Below are 24,102 nucleotides of genomic sequence, written 5' to 3'. Positions count from 1 at the left end.
ATAGAAAACCCTAAAGACTCCATCTAAAATCTATTAGACTTAATAAATGAATTTGGCAAAGTAGCAGGATACAAAATTAATGTCAAGAAATCTATGGCATTCTTGTACATGAATGATGAACTCACAGAAAGAGAAACTGAAAAAACAATCCCATTTACCATCGCGCCAAAAAAATTACGATACCTAGGAATAAACTTAACCAAAGAAGTAAAGGACCTATTTGTAAAAAACTACAGGTCATTGAAAAAAGAAATAGAGGAAGATATAAAAAAGTGGAAGCACATACCCTGTTCATGGATTGGAAGAATTAACATCATTAAAATGTCCATACTACCCAAAGCAATCTATAGATTCAATGCAATCCCCATCAAAATACCAACGACATATTTCATAGAACTAGAACAAATACTTCAAAAGTTCATATGGAACCAAAAAAGACCCCAAATAGCCACAGCAATCTTGAAAAAGAAGGACAAAGTAGGTGGGATCACAATACCAGATATCAGGTTATACTACAAAGCGACTGTAACCAAAACAGCCTGGTAGTGGCGCAAGAACAGGCATATAGACCAGTGGAACAGAACTGAAAACCCAGAAATGGACCCAAGGCAATACGCTCAATTAATATTTGACAAAGGTGGCAAGAGCATACAGTGGAGTAAAGACAGCCTCTTTAATAAATGGTGTTGGGAAAATTGGACAGCTACATGCAAAAAAATGAAACTAGACCATCAACTTACACCATACACAAAAATAACCTCAAAATGGATAAAAGACTTAAATGTGACCCGTGAATCCATAAAAATTCTAGAATAAAATGTAGGCAACAAAATTTCAGACATCATACGGAGCAGAATTTTCACTGATACATCACCTAAGGCAACAGAAATAAAGGAGAAAATGAACACATGGGACTACATCAAACTCAAAAGCTTCTGCACAGCAAAAGAAACAATCATCAGAATGGAAAGGCAACCCACTGTATGGGAGAACATCATTGCCAATGATGTATCAGATAAGGGGTTAATTTCCAATATATATAGAGTGCTCCTACAACTCAACAAAAGGAAGACAAAGAACCCAATTCAAAAATGGGCAGAGGAGCTGAATAGACACCTCTCCAAACAGGACATACAAATGGCCAAGAGACATATGAAGAAATGCTCAACATCACTAATCATCAGAGAGATGCAAATTAAAACAACAATGAGGTATCACCTCACACCTGTCAGAATGGCCGCCATCAACAAATCATCAAACAACAAGTGTTGGCGAGGGTGTGGAGAAAAGGGGACTCTAATACACTGCTGGTGGGAATGCAGACTGGTGCAGCCGCTATGGAGAACAATATGGTGCTACCTCAAAAAATTAAAAATTGAACTTCCATTTGACCCAGTGATCCCACTGCTGGGAATATACCCTAAGAAGCCTGAAACACCAATCAGGAAGAATATATGTACCCCCATGTTCATAGCAGCAGTATTTACAATAGCTAAGATCTGGAAACAGCCCAAGTGTCCACCAGTAGACGAATGGGTAAAAAAGCTGTGGTACATATACACAATGGAGTACTATGCAGCGGTAAGAAAGAAAGATCTCTTATCCTTTGAGACGACATGGAGGGACCTGGAAAGTATTATCCTAAGTGAAAGAAGCCAAGCAGAAAAAGACAAATACCACATGATCTCACTTATATACGGAATATAATGAACATAACAGTCTGAGGAATACAGTAGACCCAGACACATGGAAGTAGGGCACAGACTGATATCCCTCAGAAGAGGGGATGGGGGTTGGGGGGTGGGAAGAGATAAACCACAGAACTTATATGCATGTATGCATGACCAATGGACTTGGACAACTAAGCCAGGGACAGGGTGGAGGGGGGGTGGGGGGGGGGTTGCCAATGGGGTAAAAAGGTAAAATATCTGTAACAAAAAAATAAATAAAAATTCATAAAAAAAAAAATGGACACATGTATGCAAAACAATGAGACTAAATCATTTTCTTATACCACATTCAAGAATAAACTCAAAATGGACTAAAGTCTTAAATGTAAGACCCAAACCATAAAACTCATAGAGGAAACAGGAAGGAAATATTTTATTTTTTTCACATATAATCATCTTATATTTTAAAACCTTCATACAAATGTTCTTGGATTAACTGGTATAGTCTAACCAACATTTAATTAAAGGGACAATAAGAGTATTGTAAAAGATCTTTCAGAAAATAAAGGAAGAAAAATGACTTCTGTATTTGTTTTATGTACCCAAGACATCAGAGATATCAAAACCTAACAATGCTGTTATAAGAAATTTAGAGATCAATCAACCTTAAAAACAAAGACACAGTATTTGTTAACTTATTAAAGCAATCTAGTATTATAAAATAAAATCTAATAAAATTACACCATAACCAACTAGATTTAATCTCAATAATTCAAGGTTAGTTTATTATTCAAAAATAAATTAACCTGAAGGAATATTACTAGACAACAAAGTATTGATATATACAACAGCATGGATGAATCATGAATTCATTATGCTAAAGAATTCAACAATAAAATGTTCTATACTGTACAATTTAATTTATTTGACATTTTTAAATTAATGAACTTATTTTTCTTATGGATGTTACTCCTTTTCTCCCATTGATTCCCACCAACCCCTCTCTCTCCACCCTGTCCCCAATTTTGTTGTCCATGTCCAATGTTCATGCATACATGCATATAATTTCTGTGGTTTATCTCTCCCACCCCTATTCTGGGGATTGTCAGTCTGTACCCTACTTCCACATCTATGAAACTACCCCATTCCTCAGACTATTATGTAAATTATATTCCACAAATAAGAAAGATCATATGATACTTATCTTTCTCTCTTTGGCTTGTTTCACTTAGGATAATACTTTTCGGGTCCCTTCATGTTGTCTCAAAGGCTAAGAGATCTTTCTTTCTTACAGCTGCTTAGTATACCATTGTGTACATGTACCACAGCTTTTTCATCCATTTGTCTACTGATGGACACTTGGGCTGTTTCCAGATCTTAGCTATTAAAAATAGTACTGCTATGAACTTGGGGTGTTTCAGGTTTCTTAGGGTATATTTCTAGAAGTGCGATCACTAGGTCAAATGGCAGTTCAATTTTTAATTTTTAGAGGTAACACCATATTGTTCTCCATAGTGGCTGCACCAGTCTGCATTCCCACCAGCAGTGTACTAGAGTCTCCTTTTCTCCACACCCTCGCCAACACTTGTTGTTTGATGATTTGTTGATGGCGGCCATTCTCACAGGTCTGAGGTGATACCTCGTTGTTGTTTTAATTTGCAACATTCTGATGATTAGTGATGTTGAGCATTTCTTCATATGTCTCTTGGCCATTTGTATGCCCTGTTTGGAGAGATGTCACTTTAGTTCCTCTGCCCATTTTTTAATTGGGTTCATTGTCTTCCTTTTGTTGAGTTGTATGAGTACTGTATATATTTTGGAAATTAACCCCTTATTTGATCTATCATTGCCTATTATGCTCTCCCATAGAGTGGGATGCCTTTTCATTTTGGTGGTTGTTTCTTTTGCTGTGAAGAGCATTTGAGTTTGATGTAGTCCATGTGTTCATTTTCTCCTTTGTTTCTGTTGCCTTAGTGATGTATCAGTGAAAATTCTGCTGCGTATGATGTCTGAACTTTTGTTGCCTACAGTTTCCTCTAAAATTTTATGAATTCATGAGTCACATTTAAGTCTTTTATCCATTTTGGGTTTATTCTTGTGTATGGTGTAAGTTGATGGTCTGGTTTAATTTTTTTGCATGTAGCTATCCAATTTTCCCAACTCCATTTATTAAAGAGGATGTCTTTACACCACTGTATGCTTTTGCCTTTGTCAAATATTAATTGAGCATGTTGCCTAGGGTTCATTTCTGGGTTCTCTGTTATATCCCACTGGTCTACATGCCTGTTCTTGTGCCAGTACTAGGCTTTTTAAATTACAGTGGCTTTGTCATATAACTTGAATCTGGTAATGTGATCTCTCCAACTTTGTTGTTTTTCAGGATTGCTGTGACTATTTGAGGTCTTTTTTGGTTCCATATGAGCTTTTGAAGTATTTGTTCTAGTTCTGTGAAGTATGTCGTTGGTATTTTAATGGGGATTGCAATGAATCTATAGATTGCTTTGGGTAGTATAGACATTTTAATGATGTCAAGTCTTCCAATTCATGAATAAGTTATGTGCTTCCACTTTTTTTTTATCTTCTTCCGTTTCTTTTTTTCAATGACTTGTAGTTTTCTGCGAATAGGTGTTTTATTTCTTAGGTTAAGTTTATTCCTTGGTTTCTTAATTTATTTGCTGTGATGGTAAATAGGATTGCTTTTTTAATTTCTCTTTCTGTGAATTCATCGTTGGTGTATAAGAATGCTATTGATTTCTTGACGTTAATTTTGCATCCTGCTACTTTCCCAAATTCATTTATTACGTCTAGTAAATTTTTGATGGAGTCTTTGGGGTTTCCTACGTATAGTATCATGTCATCTGCGAATAACGACAGTTTCACTTCCTCCTTTCCCGTTTGGATCCCTTTTATTTTTTCTTCCTGTCTGATTGCTGTGGCTAAGACTTCCAGTTCTATGTTAAATTAGAGTGGCGAAAGTGGGCATCCTTGTCTTATTCCTGTTCTATAGGGAAATGCTATTAGTTTTTGTACATTGTACATAATGTTGGCTGTAGGTCTTTCATATATGGCCATTATTATGTCGAAATTTGATCCTTCTATTCCCAGATTGCTCAGCATTGTTATCAGCAATGAGTGTTGAATTTTGTTGAATGCCTTTTTGCCATCTATTGATATGATCATATGATTTTTATCTTTCATTTTGATTATGTTGTGTATCACATTTAATGATTTTGCGAACATTGTACCAGGATTGCATCCCTGGGATGTATCCCACTTGGTCATGGTGAATAATTTTTTTGATGTATTGCTGGATTGGATTGGCTACTATTTTGTTCAGGATTTTGGCACCTATGTTCATCAGGTATATTGGTCTATAGTTTTCTTTCTTCGTAATATATTTTTCTGGTTTTGAAATTAAAGTCATGATGGCTTTGTAAAAGGAGTTTGGGAGTCTTTTTTCCTCTTCAATTTATTGAAATAGTTTGGGGAAAATGGGTATTAGCTCTTCTTTGAATGTTCAGTAAAATTCCCCCGTGAAGCCATCTGGGCCTGTACTTTGGTTTGCTGAGAGATTCTTGATTACATCTTCAATTTCTTTTGTTGTTATTGGTCTGTTCAATTTTTCTATCTCTTCCTGGTTAAGTTTTGGGAGACTGTGTTTCTAGAAATTTGTCTATTTCTCTTAGATTGTCATATTTATTGCCATATAATTGTTCGTAATATTTGTTAACATTTCTTTGTATTTCTGTGGTGTCAGTAGTTACCTCTCCGCTTTCATTTCTGATTTTGTGTATTTGGGTTCTCTCTCTTTGTTTCTTCGTGTGTCTAGGTAACGGTTCCTCAATGTTATTTATCTTTAAAAAGAACCAGTTCTTTGTTTCATTGATCCTTTGGATTGTTTTTTTGGTCTCCATATCATTTAATTCTGCTTTGATCTTTACTATTTCCTTCCTTCTACTTGCTCTGGGGTTTTCTTATTGTTTGCGTTCTAGTTCTTTAAGTTTTGAGGTAATATTGTCTATTCGAAATTTTTCTTGTTTCTTGAGGTAGTCCTGTAGTGCTATGAATTTTCCTCTCAGAACTGCTTTTGCTGCATCCCCAAAATTCTGTGTTTTTGTGTGTTCATTTTTTCTCATTTACAGGAAGTTTTTAGTTTCTTCTTTGATCTCCATGGTAACCCATTCATTGTTCAATAACATGCTATTTAGCCTTTATGTTTTCAAATGATTTTGCATGTACTTGTTACAATTGATTTCTAATTGCATGCCATTGTTACCTGAGAAGATGCTTGATATGATTTCAATCTTCTTGAACTTGTAGAGACTTATTTTGGGCCATAATATGTGGTCTACTTTTGAGAATGTTTCATATGCACTTGAGAAGTATGTGAATTCTGGACTTTTGGGTTGTAATTTTCTGTAGATAACATTTAAATCCTTTTGATCTAGAACGTCATTTTGAGACTGTGTTTCCTTGTTAATTTTTTGTCTAGATGATCTATCCAGTAATGTCATTGGGGTTTTGAAGTCCTCTGCTATGATTGTCTTGCTTTTGATTTATCCTCTGAAGTCCTCCAGAAGGTTTTTAATATATGTTGGTGCTCCTATATTGGGTGCATATATATTTACGAAGGTTATATATTCCAGTTGGATAGATCCTTTCAATATTATTTAGTGGCCTTTTTTTTATTAATTAATATTTTTTTTACAGATGTTTCTCCTTTCCCCCCACTGATTCACTCCTCCCTCTCCCTCCCCGCCCTGTCCCAGTTTGTTGTCCATGTCCACTGTTCATGGATACATGCATATAAGTTCTGTGATTTATCTTTCCCCCAACACCACCCTCTTCTGGGGATTGTCAGTCTGTACCCCACTTCCGCATCTCTGGGACTACCCCATTCCTCAGAATGTTATGTTCATTATATTCCACAAATAAGTGAGCTCATATGAAACTTGTCTTTCTCTGTTTGGCTTGTTTCACTTAGGATGATACTTTCAAGGTCCCTCCATGGAGTTTCAAAGGATAAGAGATCTTTCTTTCTAACAGCTGCGTAGTACTCCATTGTGTATATGTACCACAGCTTATTTATCCATTCGTCTACTGATGGACACGTGGGCTGTTTCCAGATCTTAGCAATTGTAAATAGTGCTGCTACAAACATGGGGGTACATATATTCTTTCGAATTGGTGTTTTAGGCTTCTTAGGGTATATTCCTAGAAGTGTAATCACTGGGTCAAATGGAAGTTCAATTTTTAATTTTTTGAGGTAACACCATATTGTTTTTCATAGTGGCTGCACCAGTCTGCATGCCCACCAGCAGTGCACTAGGGTCCCCTTTTCTTCACACCCTCGCCAACACTTGTTGTTTGATGATTTGTTGATGGCGGCCATTCTGACAGGTGTGAGGTGATACCTCGTTGTTGTTTTAATTTGCATCTCTCTGATGATTAGTGATGATGAGCATTTCTTCATATGTTTCTTAGCCATTTGTATGTCCTGTTTGGAGATGTGTCTATTTAGTTTCTTGGACCATTTTTCAATTGGATTCTTTATCTTCCTTTTGTGGAGTTGTATGAGCACTCTATATGTATTGGAAATTAACCCCTTATCTGATACATCATTGTCAATTATGCTCTCCCATACAGTGGGTAGCCTTTCCGTGTTGATGATTGTATCCTTTGCTGTGCAGAAGCTTTTGAGTTTGATGTACTCCCATGTGTTCATTTTCTCCTTTGTTTCTATTGCCTTAGGTGATGTGTCAGTAAAAATTCTGCTGCGTATGATGTCTGAAATTTTGTGGCCTACAGTCCCTTCTACGATTTTTATGGATTCATGAGTTACATTTAAGACTTTTATCCATTTTGAGTTTATTCTCGTGTAGGGTGTAAGTTCATGGTCTAGTTTCATTTTTCTGCAAGTAGCTGTCCAATTTTCCCAGCACCATTTATTAAAGAGGCTGTCCTTACTCCACTGTATGCTCTTGCCACCTTTGTCAGATATTAATTGAGCATATTGCCTTGGGTCCATTTCTGGGTTCTCTGTTCTGTTCCACTGGTCTATGTGCCTGTTCTTGTGCCAGTATCAGGCTGTTTTGTTTACTGTGCCTTTGTAGTATAACCTGAAATCTGGTATTGTGATCCCTCCAACATTGTTCTTCCTTTTCAAGATTGCTGTGCCTATTTGAGGCCTTTTTTGGTTCCATGTGAACTTTGAAGTAATTGTTCTAATTCTGTGAAGTATGCATTTATTATTTTGATGGGGATTGCATTGAATCTATAGCTTTCTTTGGGTAATATGGACATTTTAATGATGTTAATTCTCCCAATCCATGAACAGGGTATGTGCTTCCACTTTTATATATCTTCCTCTATTTATTTTTTGAATGACCTGTAGTTTTCTGCGAATAGACCCTTTATTTCTTTGGTTAATTTTATTCCTAGGTATCTTAATTTTTTTGCTGCGATGGTAAATGGGATTGTTTTCTTAGTTTCTCTTTCTGTGAGTTCATCATTGGTGTATAAGAATGCCATTGATTTCTTGACGTTAATTTTGTATCCTGCTACTTTGCCAAATTCATTTATTAAGTCTAGTAAACTTTTGATGGCGTCTTTGGGCTTTTCTATGTATAGTATCATGTCATCTCTAAATAATGACAATTTCACATCCTCCTTTCCAATTTGGATCCCTTTTTTTTTTCTTCCTGTCTGATTGCTGTGGCTAAAACTTCCAGTACTATGTTAAATAGGAGTGGTGAAAGTGGGCATCCTTGCCTTGTTTTTTCTTAAGGGAAGTGGTTTTAGTTTTTGCTCATTGAGTATGATGTTGGCTGTAGTCTTTCATATATGGCCTTTGTTATGTCTAGATATGATCCCTCTATTACCACACTGCTGAGCGTTTCTATCAGAAATGGATGCTGGATTTTGTCGAAGGATTTTTCCGCATCTGTTGATATTCTCATATGGTTTTTATTCTTCATTTTATTTATGTGGTGTATCACATTTATGGATTTGTGAATATTGTACCAGCCTTGCATCCCTGGGATGAATCCCACTTGGTCATGGTGGATAATTTCTTTGGTGTATTGATGGATCCGATTTGCTAGTATTTTGTTCAGGATTTTGGCATCTATGTTCATCAGGGATACTGGCCTGTAGTTTTCTTTCTTTGTTGTGTCTTTTTCTGGTTTTGGAATTAGAATTATGTTGGCTTCATCAAACGAGTTTGGAAGTCTTCCTTCTTCTTTAATTTTTTGAAATAGTTTGAGGGAATGGGTATTAGTTCTTCTTTGAATGTTCAGTAAAACTTCCCCGTGAAACCATCCGGCCTGTGCTTTCGTTTGCTGGGAGAGTCTTGATTACATCTTCAATTTCTTCTGTTGTTATTGGTTTGTTCAAGTTTTCTATCTCTTCCTGATCCAGTTGTGGGAGACTATGTGTTTCTAGAAATTTGTGCATTTCGCTTAGATTGTTGAATTTGTTGCCATATAATTTTTCATAGTAGTTGTTAACGATCTTTTGTATTTCTGTGGTGTCAGTTGTTATCTCTCCTCTTTCATTTCTGATTTTGTGTATTTGGGTTCTCTCTCTTTGTTTGTTAGTGAGTCTAGCTAAGGGTCCATCAATCTTGTTTATCTTTTCGAAAAACCAGCTTTTTGTTTTATTGATGCTTTGAATTTTTTTTTTTTGTCTCTATGTCATTTATTTCTGCTCCGATATTTACTATTTCCTTCCTTCTACTTGCTCTGGGGTTTTCTTTTTTTTTGCTCTCTAGTTCTTTAAGTTGTGAGGTTAGCTGGTCTATTAGAGATTTTTCTTCTTTTTTAAGGTAGGCCTGTAGTGCTATGAACTTCCCTCTCAGAACTGCTTTTGCTGCATCCCATAGATTTTGCGTTGTTGTGTCTTCATTTTCATTGGTTTCCCGGAAGTTTTTAATTTTTTCCTTGATCTCCTCAGTGACCCATTCATTGTTTAATAAAATGCTATTTAGCTTCCATGTGTTCAAATGTCTTTATATGTTCTTCTTGCAATTGCTTTCTAGTTTCATGCAATTGTGATCTGAGAAGATGCTTGATATGATTTCAATCTTCTTAAACTTGTAGAGACTTAGTTTGTGCCCTTACATGTGGTCTATCTTTGAGAATGTCCCATGTACACTTGAGAAGAATGTGAATTCTGCAGTTTTGGGGTGTAGATCTCTGTAAATATTTTTTAAATTCATTTGTTCTAGTCCTTCATTTAGAGTCTCTGTTTCCTTGCTAATTTTTTGCCTAGATAATCTATCCAGTTATGTCAGCGGAGTGTTGAAGTCCCCTGCTATGATTGTATTGCTATCAATTTTTTCTTTGAAGTCCTACAGAAGTTTTTAAATATATTTTGGTGCTCCTATATTGGGTGCGTATATGTTTATCAAGGTTATATTTTCCTGTTGGATAGACCCTTTCAATATTACATAGTGGCCTTCTTTGTCTCTAATTATGGCCTTCATTCTGAAATCTATATTATTAGATATGAGTATTGCTACCCCAGCTTTTTTTCTTTTCTGTTTGCTTGTAAGATTTTTTTCCATCACTTCACTTTCAATCTATGTGAGTCTTTTGTTGTGAGATGGGTCTCTTGTAAACAATATATAGATGGGTCATGTTTTCTTATCCAATCAGCTACTCTGTGTCTTTTTATGGGAGCATTCAGTCCATTTACATTTAAGGGCATTATTGATATGTACTTATTTATTGCCATATTTGTTTAGTGTGTTTTTATTTTTCTTCCCATTTCTACTGCTAATTACAGCAGTCCTTTTAACATTTCTTGCAGTGCGGGTTTGGTGCTAATATATTCCCTTAGCCTTTTTTTTTCTGGGAAGCTCTTTATTTTACCTTCTATTTTGAATGATAGCCTTGCTGGGTAGAGTAGTCTTGGATTCAGATCCTTGTTTTTCATGACCTTGATTACTTCATGCCATCCCCTTCTGGCCTTAGTGTTTCTTGTGAGAGGTCAGCTGAGAGCCTTATGGGGTTTCTTTTGTAGGTAACCTGTTGCCTATCTCTTGCTGCTTTTAGGATTCTCTCTTTGCCTTTAATTTTTGTCAGTTTGATTACCATGTGTCTTGGTGTGGGCCTGTTTCGGTTCTTCTTACTTGGGGCTCTCTGTGCTTCTTGAACTTGAATGCCTCCTTCCTTCACCAAATTAGGGAAGTTTTTTGTCACTATTTCTTTTAATATATTCTCTAACCCTTGATTATTTTCTTCTTCTTCAGGGACTCCTATGATGCGAATATTATTCTGTTTACAGTCCTCCCACAGTTCTCTTAAGCTGTCTTCCGGTTTTTTAATTGTTTTTTCCTTTTGGTTTTCTGATTCGTTGATTTTTTTCTAGCCTGTCTTCTAATTCATTTATCCAATCCTCAGCTTCCTCTACTCTGCTTTTTAGACCTTCCAATGTGTTTTTCATTTCTGATATGTCATTCTTCATTTCTTCCTGTTGGTTTTTAATTTCCAACTGGTTGATTTTCAACATTTCTATGTCTTTACTCATGGTGCTCATATCCTTATACATGCTGTTGAGCTTCCTCAACATTATGGCTCTAAATTCTAGTTCTGTTAACTTGCTTAACTGTACCTCATTTATCTCATCTTGCGTAGAGGTCTCTTGTTCTTTCATTTGGCTTTTGTTTCTGTTTTTCACCATTTTGGCTATCACCGTGGGCTTTGGAGTCTGCCAAATTTTCCCTGTGGTTGTTGGTGCTCTGCTGTTTGTGGCTCCCTCTCCTGGGTTTGGATGAGCCAAGGAGGACCCACTTTAAACTCCACTGCCAAGTCTTAGCTTTTCTGGTTAGTGTTGCTAGCCCAGGGAGTGGTAGTTATCCTCTAGCTTTTTTTTTGCCTGGATGCTATTAATAGAGGTCACCTGAAGACCCTTGGTTTCTGAGTTGCCTGAAAAACTTTCTCAGGTGCTCAGTAAGAGGTTTCCCCGAGGGTGGGGAGCTGCTGGTTGTTAATGGGCCTCAATTAGTATTTCAATGGCCACCAGGTGGGGTTGAATCTCTGAGGAAGAGGCTTCTGCCTCTCCCCAGGGCCCTGGGAAGGGGTAAAATGACCACAGTCCTGAGTGGCTGTACTCAGCTAAAGCTCTTATCACCCTCCAAAACCAGAATGTCCCCACACAGTTCCAGTCTAGTCTTACTTCCCTCTGCAGGAGCCCAAGGTGAGTGGCTGCTGCCAATTTAGGCTCTGTCTAGACTCTGCGTCGTGGAGCCGCCTGGGACTTTTAACCCAAGGGCCCTACTTCAAGGCAAGGGCAGCCGTGGTTGTGGCACCAGTCAAGGGCATTGCACTCAGCAGAAACCCCAGGACCGAGCCACAGTAGCTGGACACTGCTGAGGTGGCAGAAGCTTCCAGCAGAGTCCCCTGGTCCCCACGAGTCTGTGCGGCACCAGCTGAGGGCTTAGCACGCAGAGTTCGTGGTACTCTGCCTTGGTTGCGGCATCCCGTCGAGTCCCCTGGTCCCTGCCAATCCATGCCAGTCTGTGCGGCCCCAGTCGAGGGCTTAGCAGGCAGCAGAGTTTGCAGGACTCAGGCGGGGTCACAGCCGAGGTGGCAGCAGCAACTTCCCGCTGAACCCCCTGGTCCCCGCCTAGGCTGCTGGGGACCGTGGGCTCCTGGCCCCCTCTCACGTCCTCCCAAGCCTCCCAGGATTGACTTGGTGTCCCTGGTTATGTGGTCCTCCCAGGTGTCTTTCGGTTGCCCCTTCTCTAAAATTTGCCTTTATTTTCGTTGTAAATCCAGTTTGGTCCTGGGAGATGGTCTGTGTAGCTCCATTCACTCCACCGCCATTTTTGCTGTCCTAGTGACCTTCTTTGTCTCTGATTATGGCCTTCATTTTGAAATCTACTTGATCAGATATGAATATTGCTACCCCAGCTTTTTTTTTTTTTTTTGCTTTCCATTTGCTTTAAAGATCTATTTTCATCTCTTCGCTTTCAACCTATGTGAGTCTTTTGTTGTGACGTGGATCTTTTGTAAACAACCTATATATGAAGTTTTGAAGATGGTGGTGTGCAGGACGAGAGGGAGGGTCAGTGTTTGAGAGAGTGAGCTAGTGTGTGGGAGAGTTTGAGTGGACGTGAAAGTGGACAATCACACTCTTGTAGTACAGAGACGTGGAGAAAAAAGTTCCTGTGCTGGGGATGGGAACAGCTGCTTACCACGGTATGCAGCTCTTTGGGGCGCTTCCCCCTGTGCCACGGGGAGGTCCCACCATTTTGGAAGATTCGAGGTCTTCCCTAGGAGGAGGCAGTGGGAGCATGTAGGGCCCAGCAACTTGAGCCAAGTAGTGCAAATGGCAACATTGGACTGGCAGACACTCTGTGTCAACACAGACCAGTGAACAATAGTGGAGCTCCCAAAGTTCTGGTCATGGAAGCCATGGACAGCCAGGAGCCCAGCACCATACCCCACAGTAGCAGCCAGATCAGAGTATAGAAATACCCCCAGCAACAGAGGCTGGAGAGCAGTCATTCATCCCTAAGCAACAGAAGCATACACTAGCAGCTGAGACTTATCCCCCAAAACTATAGCAAAAGCTGGGTAGGCGTTGAGCCTCACAAGGCAGAAGCTATCTCCAGGTGCCAGCATCAGTACCTGGGACTTCACAGAGGCCTGTGTGGTCTAGAAGCTCACAAGAGCAGTGGGAAGCTGGAGCCTGAGAAAGACTGGTGCAATTGAGCTGCCTGCCTGTGGGACATGCAGAATGTGGGGAACAAGAGAGTCCTGTGGAGCCAAGCAGGGACTGAGAGATCTAGTTACCCATTGGACCTGCATGGTGCTGAAGCACAAAAGAGGCCTGCGTGACCCAGCAGGGACTGTGCCATCCAGTTACCCATGGGACCTGCGGGGTTCTGAAGCACCAGAGATGCCTGTGTGACCCAGCAGCCCATAACATATGCATAGAGCCGGGTCCCCAGATGGACTGTGTGATCCAGTTTCCTGCAAGACCTGCAGGGTGTGGGGACATCAGAGAGGCCTGTGAACCCTACTGTGCCAAAGAATAGAAGTAGAGAACATGAAAATGGAGGCGGAGTGAATAGAAGCTACACAGATGATCTCCCAGTACCAATCAGGAATTAAAAATAAAATAAAGACAAATCATCAGGAAAAGGCAACAGAATAGCAGAAGGACAGAACCATATAGACAGAAACACTGGTTGGATCTGTGGAGGCATGAGAGGATGGCAGGCGGGAGCCCATGGACAGAAGCAGTCTTAGCTGTGAGCATTGCCCTTGGGGAATAAAGACCAACCCTGCTTCACATCACAGAGTGCTGGTACAGTGTGCTAAAATAGTCTCAGACACTCACCTGAGGGCTACCACAGACGGAGGGCAGACTGGGCTGGAACTCTGTGGGGACACCAAAGATTTGGAGGGAAGTCAGAGGTTTTGCTGAGTTGCGGCCACAAATAACAGTGCCTAGTGTGCCCCTTCCCCAGCTGTGGGGAATAGCAGGAGCCCACTACCCCAAGATTAAGCCTTTCCCAGGTGAGGCAAAAAATGCAAATTGAGGCTCATTAATAACCAGCATCTATCCCACCCTCTGGAAATCCTCTTATACACAACACCAGGGCCACATTCCAAAACACTAAGTAACTGAGATTACTAGCCTCCAAGAAAAACTAGAGGATAACTGAACCTTTCCTGGGCTTGCAATCTACCCAGGAAAGTAAGACTTGACAGTGTTGTATAATGTGGGCCCACCCAGGCTCATCCAAGCACAGTAAAGGGAGCCACAAACAACAGAACACCAACAACCACAGGGAAAATATGGCAGACTCCACAACACACTGAGATAGCCAAAATGGTTAAACAAAAAAAACAAATCCCAAATGAAAGAACAAGAGAACTCTATCAAAGATGAGATAAATGAAATGCAGCTAAGCACATTTTCAGAGGTAGAGTTCAGAGCCATTATCTTGTGGAAGTTCAACAGCATGAGTAAGCACATCAGCACCATGAATAAAGATATAGAAACATTGAAAACCAACCAAGTGGGAGAGAAAGGGGAAAAATCTGTAAAAAATGATTAATTAGTTAAAAAAAGAAACCAACCAACTAGAAATGAAGAATGACATATCAGAAATAAAGAACACATTGGGCCCTGGCCAGTTTGCCTCAGCGATTAGAGCGTCGGCCTGTGGTCCGGAGAGACCCGGGTTCGGTTCCCGCTAAGGGCATGTACTTCGGTTGCAGTTTGTCCCCGGCCCTGGTTGGTCGTGCGGGTGGCAGCCACTTGATGTGTCCCTTCACGTCGATGTTTCTCTCTCTCTCTCCTTCCTCTCTCTCCCTCCCACTCTATCTGTACAAAAAATGGAAAAATATCCTCGGGTGAGGATAAAAAAAAAAAAAAAAACTTAAAAAAAAAAAGAACACATTGGAAGGACTAACCAGCAGAGTAGAGGAAGCTGAGGACTGGATCAGTGAATTAGAAGACAGGGTAAAAAAATGAACCAATCAGAAAACCAAAAGGAAAAAACAATAAAAAAACAGGCTGATATGAGTAGACGAATAGATAAAAAAGCTGTGGTACATATAAACAATGGAGTACTATGCAGCTGTAAGAAAGAAAGATCTCTCATCTTTGAGACGACGTGGAGGGACCTGGAAAGTGTCATACTAAGCGAAACAAGCCAAGCAGAGAAAGACATGTATCATATGATCTCACTAACTTGTGGAATATAATGAACATAACAGTCTAAGGAGTAGCATAGTCCCAGAGACGTGGAAGTGGGGTACAGACTGACTATCCCCAGAAGAGGGGGTGGGTGGGGAGAGATAAACCACAGAACTTATATGCATGTATGAATGAACAAGGGACATGGACAACAAAGCTGGGGAGAGGGCGGGGAAGGAGGAGGAGGGTGGAATCAGTGGGGGAAAAAGGAGAAACATCTGTAACAAAAATAAATAAATTAATTTAAAAAACCCATATAATACCTACAACTTAACGTACAATTGCATGCAATATCCCTGTACAGAAAATTAAATTATGTTTACAATAAAAAAAACAACAACAGGCTAATAACTTAAGAGAACTGTGGGGTAACTGGAAATGTAATAACATTCACATAATAGGAGTTCCTGGAGAGGAAGAAAATGAGCAAGGGTTAGAGAATATATTTGAAGAAATAGTGATGGAAAACTTTCCTAACTTGGTGAAGGAAGGAGGAACTCAAGTTCAAGAAGCACAGAGAGCCCCAAGTAAGAAGAAGCCAAACAGGCCCACAGCAAGACACATAGTAATTAACATGCAAAAAATTAAAAACAAAGAGAGAATCCTAAAGGCAACAAGAGATAAGCAACAGGTTACCTAAAAGGAAACCCCATAAGGCTCTCAGCTGACTTCACAACAGAAACACTATAGGCCAGAAAAGAGTGGCATGAAGTAATCAAGGTCATGAAAAAAAAAACTTGTATCCAACACTACTCAACACAACAGGGCAACTATTTAAAAAAGAAGGTCAAGTAAAGAGCTTTCCTGACAAAAACAGGCTAAGGGAATATATTAACACCAAACCAGCACTGCAAGATATGCGAAAAGAACTGCTGTAATTAGTAGAAGAAACAGGAAAAAATATATAACCACCCTAAACAAAAATGTCAATAAATAAATACATATCAATTATTACTTTAAATGTGAATGTGTTGAATGCTGCTATAAAAAGACACAGAGTAGCTGAATTGATGAGAAAGCATGACTCACATATATGTTGTTTACAAGAAACCCACCTCACAAAAAAAACAAAAAAAAAAACACTCACATTGGTTGAAAGTGAAGGGATGGAAAAAAATCTTTCAAGCAAACAAAAAGGAAAAAAAACTGGGGTAGCAATAGTCATATCTGATTAAGTACATTTCAAAATGAAGGCCATACTAAGAAACAACGAAGTCCACTACATAATATTGAAAGGATCTATCCAACAGGAAGATGTAACCTTGGTAAACATATATGCCCTCAATATAGGAGCACCAACATATATTAAAAATCTTCTGGAGGACTTCAATTGAGAAATCAGCAACAATATGACCATAGCAGGGAACTTCAACACCCTGCTGACATCAATGTATAGATCATCCCGGCAAAAAATTTACAAGGAAACACAGATTCTAAATGAAGCACTAGATCAAATGGATTTAACAGATATTTACTGATAATTACACCCCAAAACTGCAGAATTCACATTCTTATCCAGTGCATATCGACATTCTCAAAGATAGACCACATGTTAAGGCACTAACTAAGACTCTACAAGTTCAAGAAGATTGAAAGCATATCAAGCATTTTCTCAGATCACAATGGCAAGAAACTAGAAATCAATAGCAACAAGAACAAGCAAAGACATTTGAAAACATGGAGACTAAATAGCATGTGACCAATGAATGGGTTACCATGGAGATCAAGGAAGAAATTAATAACTTCCTGGAAGCCAATGAATATGAACACACAACACCACAAAATCTAAGGGATGCAGAAAAAGCAGTTCTGAGAGGGAAGTTCATAGCACTACAGGCCTACCTCAAGAAGCAAGAAAAATTTCTGATAGACTCACAACGTAAAGAACTAGAAAGCAAACATAAAGAAAACCTCAGATCAAGTAGAAGGAAAGAAATAGTAAAGATCAGAGCAGATATAAATGATATGGAGACCAAAAAAGAATTCAAATGATCAATGAAACAAATGGCTGGTTCTTTGAAAAGATAAACAAGATTGATGGACCCTTAGCTATATTCACCAAGAAACAAAGAGAGAGAACCCAAATACACAAAATCAGAAATGAAAATCGACAAATAATGACTGACACCACAAAAATACTAAGGATCATTAACAAATATTATTAACAATTATACAGCAACAAATTTGACAATCTAAGCAAAAAGAATAAATTTCTAGAAACACATAGTCTTTCAAAACTGAAATGGGAATAGATAGAAAACTTGAACAGACCAATAACAAGAAAAGAAATTGAAGATGTGAACAAGACTCTGCCAGCAAACAAAAGCCCAGGCCTGGATGGCTTAACAGGGGAATTTTACCGAACATTCAAATAAGAACTAATATTCATTCTCCTGAAACTATTTCAAAAAATTCAAAAAGAAGGAAGACTTCTAAACTTGTTATATGAGCCACCACAATAGCAATTCCAAAACCAGAAAAGGACACTACAAACAAAGAATACTACAGACCAATATCCCTGATGAACATAGATGCCAAAATGTTGAACAAAAGACTAGCAAATCCATTTCAGCAATACATCAAAAAAATTATTCACCATAATCAAGTGGGATTCATCCCAGGGATGCAAGGCTCATACAATATTCAGAAATCAATAAATGTGATATACCACATAAACCAAATGAAATATAGAAATCATATGATCAAATCAATAGATGCTGAAAAAGCCTTGGATAAAATCCAGCCCCCAAATGTCATAAAAACGCTGAGCAATCTGGAAATTGAGGGATCATATCTCAACATAATAAAGGTCATATATATATAAGTCCCTACAGGCAACATCATACTCAATGGGCAAAAAACTAAAAGCATTACCCTTAAGAACAGCAAGAAGACAAGGATGCCCACTTTTGCCCCTGTAATTTAACACAGTACTGGAAGTCATAGCCACAGAAATCAAACAGGAAGAAAAAAATTAAAGGGATCCAAATTGGAAAGGAGGAAGTGAAATTGTCATTATTCGCAGATGACATGATACTATAGGTAGAAAACCCCAAAGACTCCATTAAAAATTTACTAGACTTAATAAATGAATTTGGCAAAGTAGCAGGATACAAAATTAACATCAAGATATAGATGGCATTCTTATACACCAATGATGAACTCACAGAAAGAGAAAGTATACAAACAATCCCATTTACGATCACAGTAAAAAATTAAGATACCTAGGAATAAATGTTACCATAGAAATAAAGAACCTATTCTCATAAAACTGCAGGTCAATGAAAAAATAAATAGAGGAAGATATAAAAAAGTGAAATCACATATCTTGTTCATGGATTGAAAGAACTAACATCATTAAAATGTCCATACTACCCAAAGCAATCTATTGATTCAATGCAATCCCCATCAAAATTCCAATGATATACTTCACAGAACTAGAACAAATACTTCAAAAGTTCATATGGAACCAAAAAAGACCCCAAATAGCCACAGCAATCTTGTAAAAGAAGAACAAAGGTGGAGGGATCACATTACCAGATTTCAGGTTATACTACAAAGCCACGTTAATCAAAACAGCCTGATACTGTCCCAAGAATAGGCAGATAGATCAATAGAACAGAATACAGAACCCAGAAATGGACCCAAGATTAAATGCTCAATGAATATTTGGCAAAGGTGGTAAGAGCATACAGTGGAGTAAAGACTGCCTTTTAAATAAATGTTGTTGGGAATATTGGACAGCTACCTGCAAAAAAAGAAGGAAAAAGCAAAAACAAAAACTAAAAACTAGACCATCGACTTACACCACACACAAGAATAAACTCAAAATGGATAAAAGACTTAAATGTGACTCATGAATCTATAAAAATCCTAGAACAAAATGTAAGCAACAAACTCTCAGACATCATACGCAGCAGAATTTTCACAGATACATCACCTAAGGCAACAGAATGAAAGGAGAAAATGAACACATGTGACTACATCAACTTCAAAAGCTTCTGCACAGCAAAAGATACATTATCAAAATACTTAGGCAACCCACTGTATGGTAGAGCATAACTGCCAATGATATATCAGATAAGGGGTTAATTTCTAATATGTGTAGAGTGATCCTATAGTTCCAAAGAAGGAAGACAAAAAACCCTATTAAAAAATAAGCATAGTAACTAGACACCTCTCCAAACAGGACATACAACTGGCCAAGAGACATATTAAGAAATGCTCAACATCACCAATCATCAGCGTGATGCAAATTAAAACAACAATGAGGTATCACCTCACACCTGTCAGAATGGCTGCCATCAACAAATCATCAAACAAGTGTTGGCGAGGGTGTGGAGAAAAGGGGACTCTAGTTCCCTGCTGGTGGGAATGCAGACTGGTGCAGCCACTGTGGAAAACAATATGGTGTTACCTCGAAAAATTAAAAATTGAAGTTCCATTTGACCCAGTGATCCCACTTCTAAGAATATACCTCACAAAGCCTGAAACACCAGTCAGAAAGAATATATGTACTCCCATGTTCATAGCAGCTCTATTGACAACAGCTAAGATCTGGAAACTGCTCAAATGTGTATCAGTAGACACATGGATAAAAAAGTGGTGGTACATATATACAATGGATTACTATGTACCTGTAAGAAAAAAAGATCTCTTATCTTTTGAGATGAAATGGAGGGACCTGGGGAGTATTATCCTATGCAAAACAAGCCAAGTAGAGAAAGAGAAATATCACATGATCTCACTTATTTGTTGAATATAATGAACATAACAGTCTGAGAAATGTGGTAGTCCCAGAGATGTGGAAGTGGGGTACAGACTGGCAATCCCCAGAAGAGGGGGTTGGGAGGAGAAAAAACCATAGAACTTATATGTTTGTATGTATGAACAATGGACATAGAGAACACCTCTGCGGACAGGGCAGGGAGGGAGGGGTAGAGGAGTATCAGTGCGGGCAAAAGGAAAAACATCTGTAACAAAAATAAATTATTTAAAAAAATGTATATGTGAGTCATGCTTTCTTATCTAGTCAGCTACTCTATGTCTTTTTATCAGAGCATTCAAATCATTCACATTAAAGCGATAATTTATATGTACTTATTTATTGCCATTTTTGTTTAGTGTGGTTCTATTTTTCTTCCTATTTCTTCTCCTAATTATAGCAGTCCTTTTAGCATATCTTGCAGTGCTGGTTTGGTGTTAATATATTCCCTTAACCTTCTTTTGTCTGCAATGCTCTTTATTTGACCTTCTATTTTAAATGATACCCTTGCTGGGTCCAGTAGTCTTGGATTCAGATTTTTGTTTTTCATGGCCTTGATTACTTCATGCCACTCCCTTCTGGCCTGTATTGTTTCTGTTGAGCAGTCAGCTGAGAGCCTTATGGGGTTTCCTTTGTAGGTATCCTGTTGCTTATCTCTTGCTGCCTTTAGAATTCTTTCTTTGTCTTTAATTTTTTGCATTTTAATTATTATGTGTCTTTGTGTGGGTCTGTTTGGATTGTTCTTACTTGTGTCTCTCTGTGCTTCTTAAACTTGAATGCCTTCTTCCTTCACCGAGTTTGAAAACTTTTCTGTCACTGTTTCTTCAAATATATTCTCTAAGCCTTGCCCAGTTTCTTCCTCTTTGGGTACTACTATGATGCGAATGTTATTACGTTTCCAGTTGTCCCACAGTTCTCCTAAGCTGACTTCCTGTTTTTTAATTGTTTTTTCCTTTTGATTTTCTGGTTTGTTGACTTTTTCTACCCTGTCTTCTAATTCACTGATTCAGTCCTCAGCTTCCTCTACTCTGTTTTATAGTCCTTCCAATGTGTTCTTTTTTTTTTATCCTCACTCGAGGATATTTTTCCATTTTTTGTACAGATAGAGTGGGAGGGAGAGAGAGGAAGGGAGAGAGAGAGAGAAACATCGACGTGAAGGGACACATCGAGTGGCTGCCACCCGTACGACCAACCAGGGCAGGGGACAAACTGCAACCGAAGTACGTGCCCTTAGCGGGAACCGAACCCGGGTCTCTCCGGACCGCAGGCCGACGCTCTAACCGCTGAGCCAAACCGGCCAGGGCCCAATGTGTTCTTTATTTCTGCTATATCATTCTTCATTTCCCCTTTATTGGTTTTCAATGTTTCTATATCTTTACTCATGGAGTTGATGTCCTTACTCATGCTGTTGAGCTTCCTCAAGATCATGCCTCTGAACTCTACCTCTGATAGTTGGCTTAACTGCATTTTATTGATCTCATCTTTGGTAGAGGACTCTTGTTCTCTTATTTGGGATTTGTTTCTTTGTTTTACCATTTTGCTATCTCCGTGGGTTTTGGAGCTTGCCAAATTTTTTCTGTGGGTGTTAGTGTTCTGCTGTTTGTGGCTCCCTCTACTGGGTTTGGATGAGCCTGTGTGGGCCCACGTTAAACACCACTGTGAAGTCTTATTTCCTGGGTAGATTTGCAAGCCCAGGAAAGGTTCAGTTAGCCTGTAGCTTTTTCCTGGAGGTTAGTAATCTCAGTTGCCCAATGCCTTGGAATGTGGCCCTGGTGTTCTGCATTAGAGGATTTCCAGAGGGTGGGATAGATGCTGGTTGTTAATGAGCCTCAATTTTTATTTCTTTGCCTCACCTGGGTAAGACTGAATCTCCAAGGAGGGGGGCTGCTGCTTTTCCCCACAGCTCGGGGAAGGAGCATACTTCCCACTGTCCTATGTGGCTACAACTCAGCAAAAACTTTGAGTGCCCTCCTAATCCTGGGTGTCCCCACAGAGTTCCATCCCAGTCTGCCCTCCCTCTGCCATAGCCCCCAGGTGAGTAGCTGTGGCTATTTTAGCACTCTGTCTTGGCTCTCTTTGCTATGGAGTGGGCTTGGTCTTTATTCCCCAAGGGCGCTGCTCACAGCAAAGACTGCTGCTGTCTGTGGCCTCCCCGCCCTCCACCCTCTCTTGCCTCTGCAGATCTGGCTTCATGCCTATCTTGTGGGCTGTAGGGTCACACTGGCCTCTCTGGTGCCTCAGTACCCTGCAGGCCTGGAGGGTAACTAGATCGCACAGTCCCTTTGGAGACCTGGCTCTATGCCTATCTGGTGGGCTGCTGGGTTGCACAGGCCTCTCTGGTGCCCCCGCACCCTGTAGGTCTCGCAGGTGAGCAGCTGGATCGCACCAGTTTCTCTGGGGCTCAGGCTTCCCACTGCTCTTGTGGGCTGCTGAGTCGCTCAGGCCTCTCTGGTGCCCCAGAACCCGGAAGGCCCCGTGGGCAGCTGGATCACAGAGTCTCTTTGGAGACCTGGCTCTATGCCTATCTTATGGGCTGCTGGGTGGCACATGCCACTCTGGTGCCCGAGTACCCCACAGGTCCCATGGGTAACTGGATCTCACAGTCCCTTTGTAGACTGGGCTTCATGCCTATCTTGTGGGCTTTTGGGTTGCACAGGCCTCTCTGATACCTCAGCACCCCACAGGTCCCGAGCGTAACTTGATTGCACAGTCCCTTTGGAGACCTGGCTTTATGCCTACCTTGGGGGCTGCTGGGTGGCACAGGCCTCTCTGATGCCCCTGCACCCTGCAGGTCCCTCGGGTGGGCAGATGGGTCACACTAGTCCCTCTAGAGTTCCAGTTTCCTACAGTTCTTGTGGGCTGCTGGGCAGCACAGGCCTCTCTGGTGCTGCCACACCCTGAAGGTCCCAGGGGCCGGCAGCTGGGTTGCACCAGTCCCTCTAGGACTCAGGCTTCCCACTGCTCCTGTGGGCCGCTGGGTCACACAGGCCTCTGTGGAGCCCCAGGTCTTTAAGCTAGTGGCAGGGGAGTGCTGCTGCCCTGTTGGGCTCAACTCCTGCTCAGCTTTTGCTGTAGTTTTTGGGGATGGGTCGCAGCTGCTGGTCTGTGCTTCTGTTGCCTGTGGATGGATGTCTGCCCCCCAACCTCTGTTGCTGGTGTATATCTGGACTCTAATCGTGTTGCTACTTTGGAGGATGGTGCTGGGCTCCCAGCTCTTTGCGGCTTCTGCAACAGGCACCTTGACAGCTTCACTACTGTGCCCTGGTCTGTGTTGACACAGAGTGTCCACTGGTCTCATGGTGCCAGGTGCACTGGTGGGCTCAGGTTTCTGGGCCCTAGCCTCTCCTGTTGCCTCCTTTCAGGGAAGACAGGGGATCTTCCCAAATGGTGGGACCTCCCTGCGGTGCAGGGAGAAGTGCCCTGAAGAGTTGCTTTCTGCGGTAGCCGGCTGCTCAAGTCCACAGCACAAGAACCTTCTGCTCTGTGTCTCTGCACTGCAGGAGTTTGGTTGTCCCCCTTCACATCCACTCACACACTAGCTTACTCTCTCATGCACTCACTCTCCCTCTGGTCCTGTCCACCACCATCTTTTTTTTTTCTAGTCATCATTTTTTTAGTACCATGTTCCTTTTCTATGTACTGAGGATATAGAGATAACAAAACAGGAAAATTGTCGTTCAGGGTTTCTTGGGTTAGGCAGGAAGGCAGACAAGAAAGCAGTTATAAGAAAAATAAATAAATGCAAAGAGAGTGTATGATGTGGTGTTAGTCATCTCCAAATCTTAGTTACTTAAACCAAAAAAAGTTTATTTCTCATTCATGCAGAGTCTATTGTAGATCTAGGCAATTCTTTAGGGCAATTGTCCTCCATTTGTTTTCTCATTATTCCAGGTTGTTTCAATCTTATGGTAGCTCCACCTCAATATATGTTTTAATGATGACCATGGC

At 40.0% G+C, this 24,102-nt stretch overlaps 1 protein-coding gene across 1 annotated transcript in view; it reads left to right on the top strand.

The window, feature by feature from the left end:
- Nucleotides 1-24,102, top strand: part of GABRA3 (gamma-aminobutyric acid type A receptor subunit alpha3) — a 294,868-nt gene that overhangs the window by 96,392 nt on the left and 174,374 nt on the right. The gene's annotated exons all lie outside the window — the stretch shown is intronic.

Source organism: Molossus molossus, unplaced genomic scaffold (genome assembly GCF_014108415.1).
Source record: "Molossus molossus isolate mMolMol1 unplaced genomic scaffold, mMolMol1.p scaffold_m16_p_2, whole genome shotgun sequence".
Lineage (NCBI taxonomy): Eukaryota > Metazoa > Chordata > Mammalia > Chiroptera > Molossidae > Molossus > Molossus molossus.
This window is presented reverse-complemented; position numbering and strand designations above follow the sequence as displayed.